General features: G+C 36.1%; 1 protein-coding gene across 5 annotated transcripts in view; it reads right to left on the bottom strand.

The window, feature by feature from the left end:
* Nucleotides 1-14,437, bottom strand: part of LOC101039884 (vitamin K-dependent protein S-like) — a 752,700-nt gene that overhangs the window by 49,649 nt on the left and 688,614 nt on the right. The gene's annotated exons all lie outside the window — the stretch shown is intronic.

Below are 14,437 nucleotides of genomic sequence, written 5' to 3'. Positions count from 1 at the left end.
GGCACAAGACAGAACACAGGCATTGCAAGAGATACAGATTGGGGATGTTCTGGGGGCTGAAGGTTGGAAGCAACATGAGCATGTGAATCAGAAAAGAGCAAAGCTCCTAAGGCAACGGCTCTAGGACAAGCCCTGGAAATAAGCTCTACCTGGTTCATTCATTTTATGCTTGCTTTCTGAGTATGCGCTCATGTAGAGAACAATCACTAAGGAAATGTTCATAGTGTTTCAGTGCTGAATCCAAAGTGACAGTGTTCCTTTTTGCAATGGGCACCTTATACACTATTGTTAGCATGGCATCCCCTAGGGTACTGATGACAGCTGCTGTCTCATTTATGAAATTTGGTGGCTGCCATCCCCTAGATGTGTGGATAGTGCCCATAAATACCTAGCAAAAGTTCCTGCCCATCAGTGCTCCAGACACAAACTGAACAACGAATCAAAATTTTGAAATATTAAAATTCCAATATAATGCTAATGGATTATATGAATACTCCTGGAAGACATATACCCATCCAGTAAAACCAAGGGTTAAATTATTCATGCATGTTTTTCTGTTTTTTTTTTCTTGTATTTTGTCCAGGTGAAAGATGAAAAATAAGTAGCATGGTTAAAATACCTGTGGTTAGGATACTAACCTTCAGCAAATTGTCAGAATGCAGGAACTCAAGGGAGGGAGGGCTAAGAAAGAAATGTGCAGAAATAGGAGGTAAAAATGACCAGATATCAGTTCAACAAATGAATGCCATGGAGACTAGAGGAAAGAAGCACAATTAAAATAGTTGACATTTTCTGAGTATCTAATCCGTGTCAGGCATTGTTCTAAACTCTCTGCCTGTATTACTGCATTTGATGACCAAAACAACTCCTTGAGGAAACAACTATTATTATTTTCATTTTACAGAGGAAAGTAAGGAAACTAATGTGAAATCTTTGGTCCAAAGTTTGTACAGTCAGAGTCAGCATTTTTAATCATGATCAGATACTGTGTTCCAAAAATGATTACAAGTACACTAACAGGAGACTATGAACACACCATATTGATTTATGGGCACTTGTAGAAGAATCTACGACCCATGTCCTCACTTCATTTCAAAGAATCAGTATAGTTCAGTGAGAAGAGGTCTGGAAGGACTGCTGAGAGTTATTAATTCTTGCCTGTGTTACCCTAAAAAATTTCCCTCCTCTCTAAGGACCATATTGCCTTTTGTAATTTCCATAGCTCCATTTAGATTTAAAATTAAAATGTTTTAAATAAAAATGATCAGTAAAGCACTGCTAATAATAGGAATCCAGTATAATCTACTCAGTATGTGTTTATAAGTTGGTCCTGATATATGCAAAACCATAGTAACTGACAAGTTAGATTAGATCCTATTATTTTATTTTCCTCTCTGAATCAATTAGGCATTAAGTTTGAAATACTATGTCACCAATAACGGCTTTCTTTTAAGATATGTGGAATTTAAAGAACAGGAGTGGTACACAAAAAAAAGAACACCCGTGTTCAGTGCCCTGAGTTAGTGGGTTGGAGCAATCATACTTGATGCAAGAATTCGTCTTTGAAATGGTAATGAAAGTGTTAGCAATATCCACTTAGAACTCAAACAGACTGGGTAATGAGCGATATGGTAATTAGACAAGGGGGGGCCAGGTAGAGGAGGTGCTTACTTAGTAGAAAAGAAGTCCTCCAGTCCAAAATATCTGAGCGTCTGTGATTCAACTCAAGAATCTTAATACTCCTTTAAATGCATATGCAAGATAAAGTCTATAGAATACGGGAGGTAAAAGCAGCATAATTATTAGTAACTATCTCCTCTTTTCAGAATTGCTACCAGAGAGACGCAGTTACTTTTTACTATGATCCTGGAATGTTAATTTTGAGTATCCATATAAAAGAAATCCTTAATAAAAAGATTTCTTCATATCATCATGAAGGTTAAGTGAAAGTCAACAAATGATAATTCAGTATTCTAATGAAATTTCTTTACCAGTGACTAGCTCAAATTCTGACCTGAGCAGGTCTGTTTGGCCATTTGAGTACTATCCTCCCTTTATCACTATGCATAAATAAATGGAAAAAAATAGAACTGTGAAAGTACAGTTAATGTTACTTTGCATGATTAATGCGATCAAATAACCATAGGAGAGTACATAGATTCTTGTCAGTTCAGATCATAGAACCATTCTTTCAGGTCATGGCTTGTGAAAACATAGGCCCTTTTCTTGACACTGGTATTTTAAAGAAAGATATAAAGATTCACACATACGCATCCAATAAAGATTCATTCACTCAATTTGCAAATATTTATTTAATACTTAATATGCCACAGGTACTAAAGTAATGTGGGAAAAGCTCAAAGTTGACCAGATCTCAGGGGTTTATTTCAGTCAGTACTTTATCTGAATTCCTTATGAATAAGAACAAGATACTTGAGGAAACTGGCCCCTAACTTTTATGAATTGTTCATCTCAACTTCCTTCAGCTACTTTAACTGCCACCTCTTCAAAATAAACTCCAATTCATTTAGTAACAAAATATTATAACTCTCAATGAAGCTTTCTCCCTTCCTAGTGGCAGTTTACTTGGTCTAAAGTAAGAGACTGAAGTGAACTATGTACTTCATTTTATCACTCTCTTTTTACATATTGTCCCGAATAAGCCACATTCTTTCTTAATAATTTGAAAGCATTATCGTTTGTGTCCTGGGAATGACTAGAGAAGCTTTTAATATTATTAAGCCTGGATCAAATCAATCCAGTATAACTTGGGCATAGGACTAATGTTTCTTTAACCACACCCCCTTCTTACTAATTATTCACAACTATATTGGTGGTCTTGTTAGAAAATCCTTGCTGTTTCTGATCAGGGGTTCCAGAAACAGGCCACTGTTACACATTTTGCTGACAACCCTTGAACCAAGCTGCCAAGTCAAATCTTAGCATACAATCTTAAAATCCAAATGATGATTCATTGTTTGCAAACAGAGAGACAGATTACCATTGTTAACTTGACCTTAGCCTCTAACTCTGAGGCAGAAATACTTAAAGACCTGGGCATCTTAACTGAAGCAAGACGTAAATCAAATTACCTTCAACACCACAAAGCAATGAATGGCTGGCATCTTATAAACTGCAAAGTGGAGTGAGTTTTCCTTGGAAGATGAAGTTGAAACTGATGACAAAAGACCCCATTACTTAATTGAGTTTAATAAAATATGAAGGAATAAACTTTGCCACAGGTTCAAATAGTCTGATGAATAAATAAGGTCATTCTGAGTTTGCTAACTGTATAGTTCTTGGGAACAAAGTTTTTCTGATTATGAGTGAAACAACAAAAGGGTAACTATCCAGAAACGTAATATTGTTTCAATTTCCTTGCTGCAACCAAATGAAATTAGTTATTTATGTTTTGTAGTGGGTTTATTTGCAAGATTTAGAGCAAGATAAGAGGGGAGAGAGTAAAAAGATCGCTAACAGAGAGACAAGGAGAAAGAATTTGGTCTGGAAAACACAAGCAATTTTGGTAAATGAAGAAGGTAAAGTGAAGCTGATTAGGTGGGAGCTAAGACCAGGCCAAACATGATCATCAAAAAAAAATTTTACAAGTATGTTACATTTCTTCCTATCATGAGTTAGACTGCAATTTCCTTAAATGATGGTTGAACTGAATTGATGCAGTGTGGATCCACAGCTGAGGAAAAGAAAGACTTGGAAGTTTCAATAATAACGAGTCATTATTGCTTTTGGTGTAAGATACCAACTCTACTTTTTCCATTGAGCTTTAGCTAGAAACTAGAGGTAGAAACTAAAATGCGTGTATGATTTTTTGAAATGCTTATAAAATCTAATTTTGGGGTTTCTTTTTACTTTTCCAATATTTGATCTAAAGTTTATTAAGTTGTTTATATTTATCACACTCATTTCATTATATACTCAAAGTTCTTGCTGTAGGCTTTGTCTTGAACTTGTAAGACCATTTGTTATACATAGAAGTCCCTGTATTCTTCTTGTAATTAATCTAGTGTTTGTTGTTGTAGTTGTTGAGATGGAGTTTCACTCTTGTTACCCAGGTGGAGTCTTGGCTCACTGCAACCTCCACCTCCCGGGTTCAAGTGATTCTCCTGCCTCAGCCTCCCAAGTAGCTGTGGTTAGAAGCATGAGCCACCATGCCTGGCTAATTTTGTATTTTTAGTAGAGACAGGGTTTCTCTATGTTGGTCAGGCTGGTCTGGAACTCCCGACTTTAGGTGATCTGCCCACCTTGGCCTCCCAAAGTGCTGGGATTACAGGCGTGATAATCCAGTGTTTGTAAGCCTCTGTCCAAAATGTGTACAGCTCATGATGCTGCTGTAAAATCTTTATTTCCATAAGCATCTATTTGATCGTAGCATTCAGATTGAAGGTGCTTCCAGTAGGCATTCACTGTCACTGGAAATTCTTTAGAAATCACATTATGAAACCATAGTTTCCAGCCTTGGAATAAAAATCCAGTTTTTAAAACCAAACTAAATCAAAATTAAATGTTGAAAAAGTTTAAGATTGATAAAAGGGCTGGGTACGGTGGCTCACGCCTGTAATCCCAGCACGTTGGGAGGCCAAGACAGGTGGATCATTTGATGTCAGGAGATTGAGACCAGCTTGGCCAACATGGTGAGACCCCCATCTCTACTAAAAATACAAAAAATTAGCCAGGCGTGGTGGCAGGAGCCTGTACTTCCAGCTACTTGGGGGGCTGTGGTAGAAGAATCACTTGAACCTGAGAGACAAAGGTTGCATTGAGCCGAGATCGTGCCACAGCACTCCAGCCTAGACAACAGAGTGAGACTCCATCTCAAAAAAAAAAGATAACACTGATTCCAATATTTTAGAAGATTTTATTTGTTATTTACTTTTCTGCTTCAGGCCTGGGAGGGAGTTGGATGTGCATGACGATTTAATATTATTACTCTTGATGTCTCTATAAGAGTCATGGTTTTGTCAAACTAAATATTGTTGAAAATTATTCTAGAAGAAAAATACTTTTCTACACAAACAGCAAGTAAGCCCTTCAGAAAGTTCTTCCCTAAATACTTTGTAATCCGATGTTTCCAACCGAAGATGATATGTCCCAGAAACACTACAGATATTTCTCCTTTCAATAGTTTGCCAAAGTGTAAGCCCTTGTGAAATCTGAAGTGTTTAAACATTGGTACAAGTCCTTATTTAGAATCACATCAGCATTTCTTTGTGCCTCTGGAGAATGCAACTTAATAAATAAGTGGCACTCAAGTGCACCCGAGGATGCTAGCAGCACGCACATGCACCTAAGGATACTAGCAGGATACAAACACAACTAAGGATGCCCACACATTCATGTACCTCTTACCTGACCTTATCAAGCTGCTGTCAAAAGTGCTGGTTGAAACATAAAAATTTCCATTTTTCATCGGATTATTTTGCCTGCCCTAACTGGTCTGACTTTTTCCTTTTGAACTACTGAACTGATTAGCTACTCCATGGTATGAGGTAGAGCCTGTCATTTAAAGGCCTGGAACTATATCGCTCCTTTCCCAAAATATCAATGTAGAGAGGTTTTAAAATCAGATATTTTGCAAGTTGACACTAGAATAGGATGGAAGAAACTTCTTATTTCAATGTATGTTCATTAACCAGAATTTTATTCATTTTAAACTGCAGGAATTGATTGAGTAAGATGGGGGAATTGAAACCTGCCAGCATGACACCCCCACGTGCATGCAGTGGAAGTGCTCTATCTACTCCATTGCTGTCTTTGGCTCCAACCCAGTCAGGGAGGCATTGAGGAGTCCCTCAGATGGACTGACAGTCACACTTGATGACAATTCCAGCCACAAAAATCCAGCTGAACAAGTTGAAAATGGAAAATAACAAATCAGCTTCTTTCTCTCTCTTTTTCCTTTAATATACTGTTTCTGTGTATTTCTCTAGTATCTGGCAAATGAAACGACTGTTTCTAGGCTTCTGGGCATACACTTTTCAACCACTTGGAAACCTTTAATTTTAAAAAATAGTTTCCTCAACCATATTTAAAAGCATTTGACCCTCTGTCAAATTATTCATTACATCTCTAACATGAAGCATGGAGAATTTTATGTACAATGTCTATTATGGAGAATATAGAACAATTAAAAAATATTCAGTCCAAAGGTTATTTTACACACCTGATAAGACATTACTGCACAGCTGAACTTTTTAATAAAAAAATCACATTTTTCAACACAAAAATCATAGCACAAGGATGAAATAAATTCAAGTTTATCTACATAAGTTTCCTTTCTGGTTTGTATACATACATTTTTATTAAATTATTATTTTTTACAATGACATTCACATTCAGGAATTCATCCCATATACATAACTCATTTCTCACAAACAAAAACTATACCCATATATATATATATATATATATATATATATATATATATAAAACTTACATATATATATATATATAAAAAACTCATTTTTCTCAGTTCATAGGTATTTTCTTTTTGTAGCAATGCCATATTTTTTAAGTTAAGAAATTAACAGCTAACAATAACAATCCCACTTCATCTCTTTTTCCTCAAATAATTTAGTTAATAACTAAAAATGGAAATAGGACAACATAAAAATTCAGAGATCTCAAAATAAGAAATAATTGAGGCATGTAAGTTACACTAATTCTTCTATGGTTGGGGACAGAAAGGTGGGAGCTGCTTCCTTAGTTAGCACCAGCGAAAGTCTAACAAAATCTACATATCCACAAAAGCTGGAATATGGATTTAAAGCATTCTATTCTAAAGCTTGAAGTATAAGTGACAAAAACAAAATAAAACAAAAACCATCAAACAAAACACCCAGAGAAAACACAAGCCATTACATTAAAAAACAAAAACAAAAAACAGTGCTACTCCAGTACCTCTAATACTTCTTTACCATCTTATTTTTCTACATCTGGAATTTTGCATTTACATAGAGCCTGAGATGGACCATGCAAACAGGCATAGAAACCACCTATGAAATATTCAGTGCTTGAAAATACATCTACTGCTCACCACTCCTTAAAATATCACCTTAAGAGAAGCTCTCCTTTGATGCACTTTCCACACCTCAGTAGATATATTCAACTAACATGAACATTCAGAATATTTCTCTCCCTGTAGAGATTTCTGGGATGAAGCTAAATATAGTTAGGTGGCAGGTGAAAGGAAGAAAGAGGCACTCAGATGGGAAAATTATGGGATGGTTGCAGTGGCAGTAGACATGCCTTGCACTTTTCCAAAATGAGCTTGTTGTCACTTGATGGGATGGTTAGTTGCAGGTCATGTACAATATATATGGCGATCACTAAAATAACCAGTTTTTCCTCAAAGGAGAGTGAACAAAGCTGGTACAGTAAACTAGCCAGCTTCTGTTGTAATCATTTTCAATCTGCTATTTTGGGTGTATATTTAACCTAGTAATAAAAATATTTTGTTAGGAAAAAAATACTTGACATTTCAATTCTGGGCATTTTGTTCTTTGCTAAAAACTGAGAGGAAAGGGTGGGTGTTGTAGTTTAGAACGAAAAGAAAAGAATGGGCAAATCGTGATAGACAATCTCTAAGGTGAAAGGAAGAAATGAGGTTGGAAGTTTAAGTAAAATTCAGATAAGAAACTTGAAGTTTCTTTATTGAAGTTCTTTAAACTGATAATAATAACAAAGAAGTAAAAAGAATGTTGTCCAAAGATTCAGTCTAATGACAGAAATACTAATGTATGACTACTTTATTTTATAGAGTTTTTATAATAGACAAAAATTTTCGAATGAAAGTGGCATTCAAGTGCACCTGAGGATGCTAGCAGGATACAGACACAACTAAGAATGACCATACATTCACCTACCTCTTACCTGAACTTATCAAGCTGCTGTCAAAAGTGCGGGTTGAAACAGAAATATCTTTTTAAGAAAATTATTGGCCGGGCGCGGTGGCTCAAGCCTGTAATCCCAGCACTTTGGGAGGCCGAGGCGGGTGGATCACGAGGTCGAGAGATCGAGACCATCCTGGTCAACATGGTGAAACCCCGTCTCTACTAAAAATACAAAAAAAATTAGCTGGGCATGGTGGCACATGCCTGTAATCACAGCTACTCAGGAGGCTGAGGCAGGAGAATTGCCTGAACCCAGGAGGCGGAGGTTGCGGTGAGCCGAGATCGCGCCATTGCACTCCAGCCTGGGTAACAAGAGCGAAACTCCGTCTCAAAAAAAAAAAAAAAAAAAAAAAAAAAAAAAAGAAAATTATTGTAGAAACTACTAAGCACTTATTTAGATGTAACACTGGTTTTATTCTCCCTAGTTTATGGAAGCCAGGTCAGTTTGCCCAATGATGTCTTTTCTGGTCACTCTGCTTCCATTTTCTGATAAAATTTGTGAAACACATTTTTAAAAGTAAAATAAAATTAATTGGGATAGTTAAATAATTAATTGCAGTAAGTTATTACAGACCTAGAATTTTTTTGAGCTACTGCTAATTTATTATTGGCATAATTATTAGCATAATTTATTATTAGCATAATTTATTATTAATATTTTTTTTCCTTTTATAGACCGGCAAAGATTACAAGGTTTGACATACACAGTATTTGTCAGGGTCAGAGCTAAAAGCTAGTTTCACACCTATACGGTGTGAGTGTAATTCAGTGCAGCCTTCTTTTCTGAGGGGGATAGACACAGTTTTAAATAAATAAGCTCTATAATTATGCAGCTAGGGAATTTAACACATAGAGAAATTATATCTGTGCAAAGAAATAAATGCAAGATTTTTTTTTTACTGCAGCATTGTTTTTAATAGCAAAAGACTAAAAACAATCTAAATGTTTATCTATAGGGGATTTATTAATGCATTTTAAGGACATACAAAATAATACTCCGAAACCATATGCAAGAAAAGGCAGGTATGTAGAGACTGATTAAGGAAAGATGCCTACAGTATATGATATAGTGAATAGACAAAGAAGCAAAACACAAAATAAATCTTAAGTGCAATCACATTGTGTAAAAACAAATATGATAAGCTTAAATGTGGAAAGAAACCCAGCACATTTTAAAGGTGGTTATGTTTGAGGAGGAAGAAGGGAAACCAGCAGGGAATCTTTCACTGAAAACACTTCTGCATCCATCATTTTTAAAAATTATTTTTATTATCATATATTTATGATATGTATGAGGTATATGAAACAAGTTTGAGGAGAAAATAATAGCATTTACTTTTTTTTTTTTTTGAGACTGAATCCAAACTTAAAAGAATGAGGGAGCTATGGCCCTCTTGTGGAGAACTTCAGCAATGCACTTTTCTTAAAAGTCAACGTAATTTATAGGTAGAAACAACTAGAATTTTATATCATTTAATATCGCAAAATATATAAAATCCAATGCCATTAAATTTAGTTCTTTCAAAATCTTGGAAACATCTTTGTACAATTCAAACTTACGATGCATTTTCTGTGTGCAACGTGCTGGTACCTACATAGTTCCATTTCATGGGAAAGGTCTGAGCACGTCTGCTCGCTATGAGAGTTTATTTGCTAGCATGGGTGATTCAATTACAGGAAAGGCTGACCTCTAATAATTACAAAAGCTTGTTGCTAATTAAAAAATAGTCGTTGCTTATGCCAATCTTTACACTACGATCTATGTAGACAGCTGTCACCTCGAAACTGGATCACTATATATGAGTAATGAAGGTGCTTATTTTCATGAGCTAATCTAAAACATTTCTAACAAGAGAAAATATTTCAAAACTATATATGGCTATGCAACCACCGAATTCCCTCAGTCCGGCTGAAGGCGTGCAGAGTTTCCTGTCAACTTGTGCTCCGAAGCAGAACAGTCTCCAACCCGACCACTGTGGATTGCTCCATATTAACTATTGGCTACCTTGGAAATGTACCGTCTCTCATTGTAAAACTCCCCAAAGGGCAATTCAAATCACATTTAGAATTTCCTATTTACATTGCAATAGCCATGGCAGAAGTTTGAATGTCACAGCACAACTCTGGTACCAAATGCTGAGCATGTTCAGCGGATTCAGTTTCAGAATTCACGTCACATGAGCATATTTTCATCAAGTGAAAGGGGGAGGGAGTGTCATGGGATAAGATCATGATATGAACTCTGGACTTAACTCTTTATCATCTTCAACAAGTAAACTAGTGGTTTTTTTTTTTTCCTAGACAAAAAAGAATTTATGAGACTAAATTACATAATAACCCTGCCCTTTAGGGCTGATATCCAGAATTTACAAAGAACTAAAACAGATCTACAAGAAAAAAAACAAACAAGCCCATTCAAAAATGGATGAAGGATATGAACAGACACTTTACAAAAGAAGACATACAGGAGGCCAACAAACATATGAAAAAATGCTCATCATCACTGGTCATTAGAGAAATGCAAATCAAAACCACATTGAGATACCATCTCACACCAGTTAGAATGGCAATCATTAAAAAATCTGGAGACAACAGATGCTGGAGAGGATGTGGAGAAATAGGAACACTTTTACACTGCTGGTGGGAGTGTAAATTAGTTCCACCATTGTGGAAGACAGTGTGGCGATTCCTCAATGACCTAAAAATAGAAATCCCATTTGACCCAGCAATCCCATTATTGGGTATATATCCAAAGGATTATAAATCATTCTACTATAAGGACACATACACACGAATGTTCATTGCAGCACTGTTTACAATAGCAAAGACCTGGAACCAACCCAAATGTCCATCAATGATAGACTGGATAGGGAAAATGTGGTACATATACACCATGGAATATTATGCGACCATCAAAAACGATGAGTTCGTGTCCTTTGTAGGGACATGGATGAACCTGGAAACCATCATTCTCAGCAAACTGACACAAGAGCAGAAAATCAAACACCACATGTTCTCACTCATAGGCGGGTGTTGAACAATGAGAACACATGGACACAGGGAGGAGAGCACTACACACTGGGGTCCGTTGGGGGGAAATGGGGGAGGGACGGTGGTGGGGAGGTGGGAAGAGATAGCATGGGGAGAAATGACAGATACAGGTGAGGGGAAGGAAGGCAGCAAACCACACTGCCATATGTGTACCTATGCAACAATCTTGCATGTCCTTCACATGTACCCCAAAATCTAAAATGCAATAAAAAAAAAAACCTGCCCTTTAAACTCTTATGCAGAAAAATCAAGTGAGATCAGGCCACTGGTATTTCCAGTTAAATTTCATGTGTGATAAAGGGAAATTTGGTTAGAACAGCTTAGCAAATAGAGGCAGCTTTCTTAAACAGGCAATTACTTTCCTGTAAAACTAAAGAAGGTTGCCAATTACTTTGCTTTCTCAACAGGAAATGTATTAGGATAGCATTTTTATCTTTTAGTTCCTTTTTTAATATATGAATTTATGGAAGTAGATTTTTCAAAGTAAATAAACTGGTATTTTCAGTAAACTGATTTGTGTGCTTTGTTTTGCCTTTTAAAAAATTCTAACAATCTGCAAGAAGAAAATGTTATTCTAACTGGACACAGTCACACACATGCATGGCATCTTAATCTCCAGATTCCTCAGTTCACCCAACTGAGGTGAACTTGAATGAGCTCATCTAGATCAAGCTGGAAGTTAAAACTGGCCTTGGGTAATGCTATTTCACGTAAATGGCTGGGTGGCTGAATTCACCTCTGCCCAATTTTTCCTATTCAGACATGTATATTTGTTGGCAGTAAATGATGATATGCCTAGCAATTTATTACAATCTAGCATTAAAACAATGTTTTCTGCACTGTCTGAAGTTTATTTAAAGATAAACTGTACCAAAGACAATGTATAATTATCATAGACTTCCAGGCTCAGAAACAATATAGTCTTATTATTTGAACTTTAAATAGTTATGGAAAAAATAACAGAGGTGTCTCTTGGCTAAGATTGCCTTTGAACAGTTCTGAATTTGGAGACATAAATTTTTGCCTTCATTTGAAAACTGATAGAATCCACTTGGGTCTTGAACTATGTGTGTTCAAATATATGTGAAGAGACTAGATCTATCAACATGTGGCATATTCTCAACTCAGGTAGAAGAAAATAAAACATAGTTTGTTATTCACTGTACATTGGGGAGAAATTTATTTTTCTTTACACTTATAAGTTTATTAAAAACTTGAAACCAGTCACTTAAAATTGGTTTTGATAATAGGTTCGCATATTAGAATACTCTATTGATACACTTTTCTGAAGAACTAGGACAAATTTTTGTATACCCAAAATTCATTCCATAAATGTATCAAAACAAACAAAAAAGGGGTAAAGCAGCTCTTGTTAGACGCCAGCTTCAAAAAAGATAAAAGCTGGATACTTTAGTGAATCATATAAATTAAGATAGTTACTCTTAAAAAATTTTTGTAAGGTGGTCTTAAGCATTATTCAGTACCAACTATTTTAAGCATATTATTTAAAACCTCTGTGCTATCTAGTTAAAGACATTCTATAACAGCCTTACGATACATGGTGTGTACCACAGTATAATGGAAAATTAGGGGACTTGGTGAGTTTTGGCTTCTATCTTAGCTCTGCAAAATGAAGATGACAATATTTACCACGCATTGTGCTGTCAGGCATTGGAGATAATGTTTAAATGACGGCTGGCCCAGGCCCTGGCATAAAGCTGGCAACAAGAGCAATAAGTAGCTTTATTCCTAACAAGCACAAGTAAGCTAAAGCACACGGGTCAAAGACAAGAACCTAGAGCTGCCAGAAGAAAAAGTATAAAAGACACTGTTAGAACTCATCCTTCTCATGCAAGTTCTAAACTTTAATTGTTAATTCAACCACAATGTTCCCAGACTTTATTGATGTTCTGTTAATGGATAGATAGATTTTCCAAAAGGAAGAAATTACTTAGCCAAGTTTCTCATTATGTAGAAACTACAGCATATCAGCATTTAATGTGAGTGGTCCTTTTATAACGTAAGTCAGATCATGTTACTTCTCTGCTCAGAGCCCTTCAGCGGTTCCCCCAATTCATTCAGCTAAAAGCCGAGTCCTACCACGGCCCCCAAGACGCTTTATAGCAACCCTTCCCCTCTATTTTCTGACTTCATCTCTATACCTCTTCTCTTCTGCATCTCCGCTTGTGGCCTCTTGATGTTCTTAACTTCCTCATCTTGACTCAAATCCTGCCTTCTCAAGGAGGCCCACCTTGAACACTCTAATAGTATAAAATGTTTTCCTACTCTGTGCTCCCAATCCCCTGACATTGCCCTGTCCTACTATGTCTTTTTCCAGTAGTATTTATCACCTTCTGTTGTGCTATAAAATGTACTTACTTATTATGTTTATTCTTCATTATACATTTCCTCTTGGTAGAATGTAAACTCTAAGAAAGTAATGTTCCTTATATTGTGTTAGATATATCCCAACTGATCCTAAGATTAGCATTTAGCACATAGAAAAATGGGCACAGGATAGTAAACAGCAATTCATGGAAGAGTACACTTGAAGAGACAATGTACAAAAAGATGCAAAACCTCACTGGCAATCAGAGAAGGCTGACATACGGTAGGCAACAAAGTAATGCAACTACAGCTTTCACATAACTGATTTGCTTACTTTGGAGAGCAATTTGAAATTATTTAACAAAGTTTACAATGCAGTATCCTACAAGCCAGCAAATTCTTCCTGGTAGAAACCCTAAATAAACCCTACCACATGTGCACAAGGAGATATGCAGAGAGCTGTTTGTTGAAAAGCTATTGGCCATATCAGACAATTAAAAACAACCTATATCTCCCTTTAGAATCGAAAACAAAGTTTTGGCTCATTCATAAAACAGGGCATTTACACATTTAAAAGAAATGGATATTGTCAACATAGTTAAGTACAAACTAAATTCCAAAGCAATGCTAAGTGAAAAAAACAAGTTTTGGGTTGAGAATTATAATATGATGCTGTTTATTCATCAGTGATTAAAAGCCAACAGAACAAGATATAGGTTGTGAACTGAATACGTTGCTATCTTAACTGTATAATGCTCTGCAGGTTATGAAGCCCTCTCACATATTCCTGCACACTCTCTGTCTCTTGGTGTCAAGCACTCTCCTTCTCACCCAGTTTTTGAATCTGCTCCAAGTTTAGATGAAGTTCAGTGATTCTGCCCCAGGTACAACGAATAGCACGTTGTGCCTCTGAACTCTGTTTTCACGTTGGTTTCACATAAACAGGCTTGTTTTAGTTGACTATGACGGGGAGAGAGCTGCCCTAAATTTCCAGTTACACACAATGTTTGCATTAAATAATTTAGGTCATTAGAGTTCAGCCATGACTTTTGAAAACGGCTGTTTTTATAGACTTTATCCTGTTCCATGTGATATATCTTTAGCAAGTGACTATTTTAGTTGTTATTTGCTGATATAGGTCTCAATTT

This window comes from Saimiri boliviensis, chromosome 9, assembly GCF_048565385.1.
Source record: "Saimiri boliviensis isolate mSaiBol1 chromosome 9, mSaiBol1.pri, whole genome shotgun sequence".
Taxonomy (NCBI): Eukaryota; Metazoa; Chordata; class Mammalia; order Primates; family Cebidae; genus Saimiri; species Saimiri boliviensis.
Note: the sequence above shows the minus strand (reverse complement) of the source record. Positions and strands in the feature narration are given on the sequence as shown.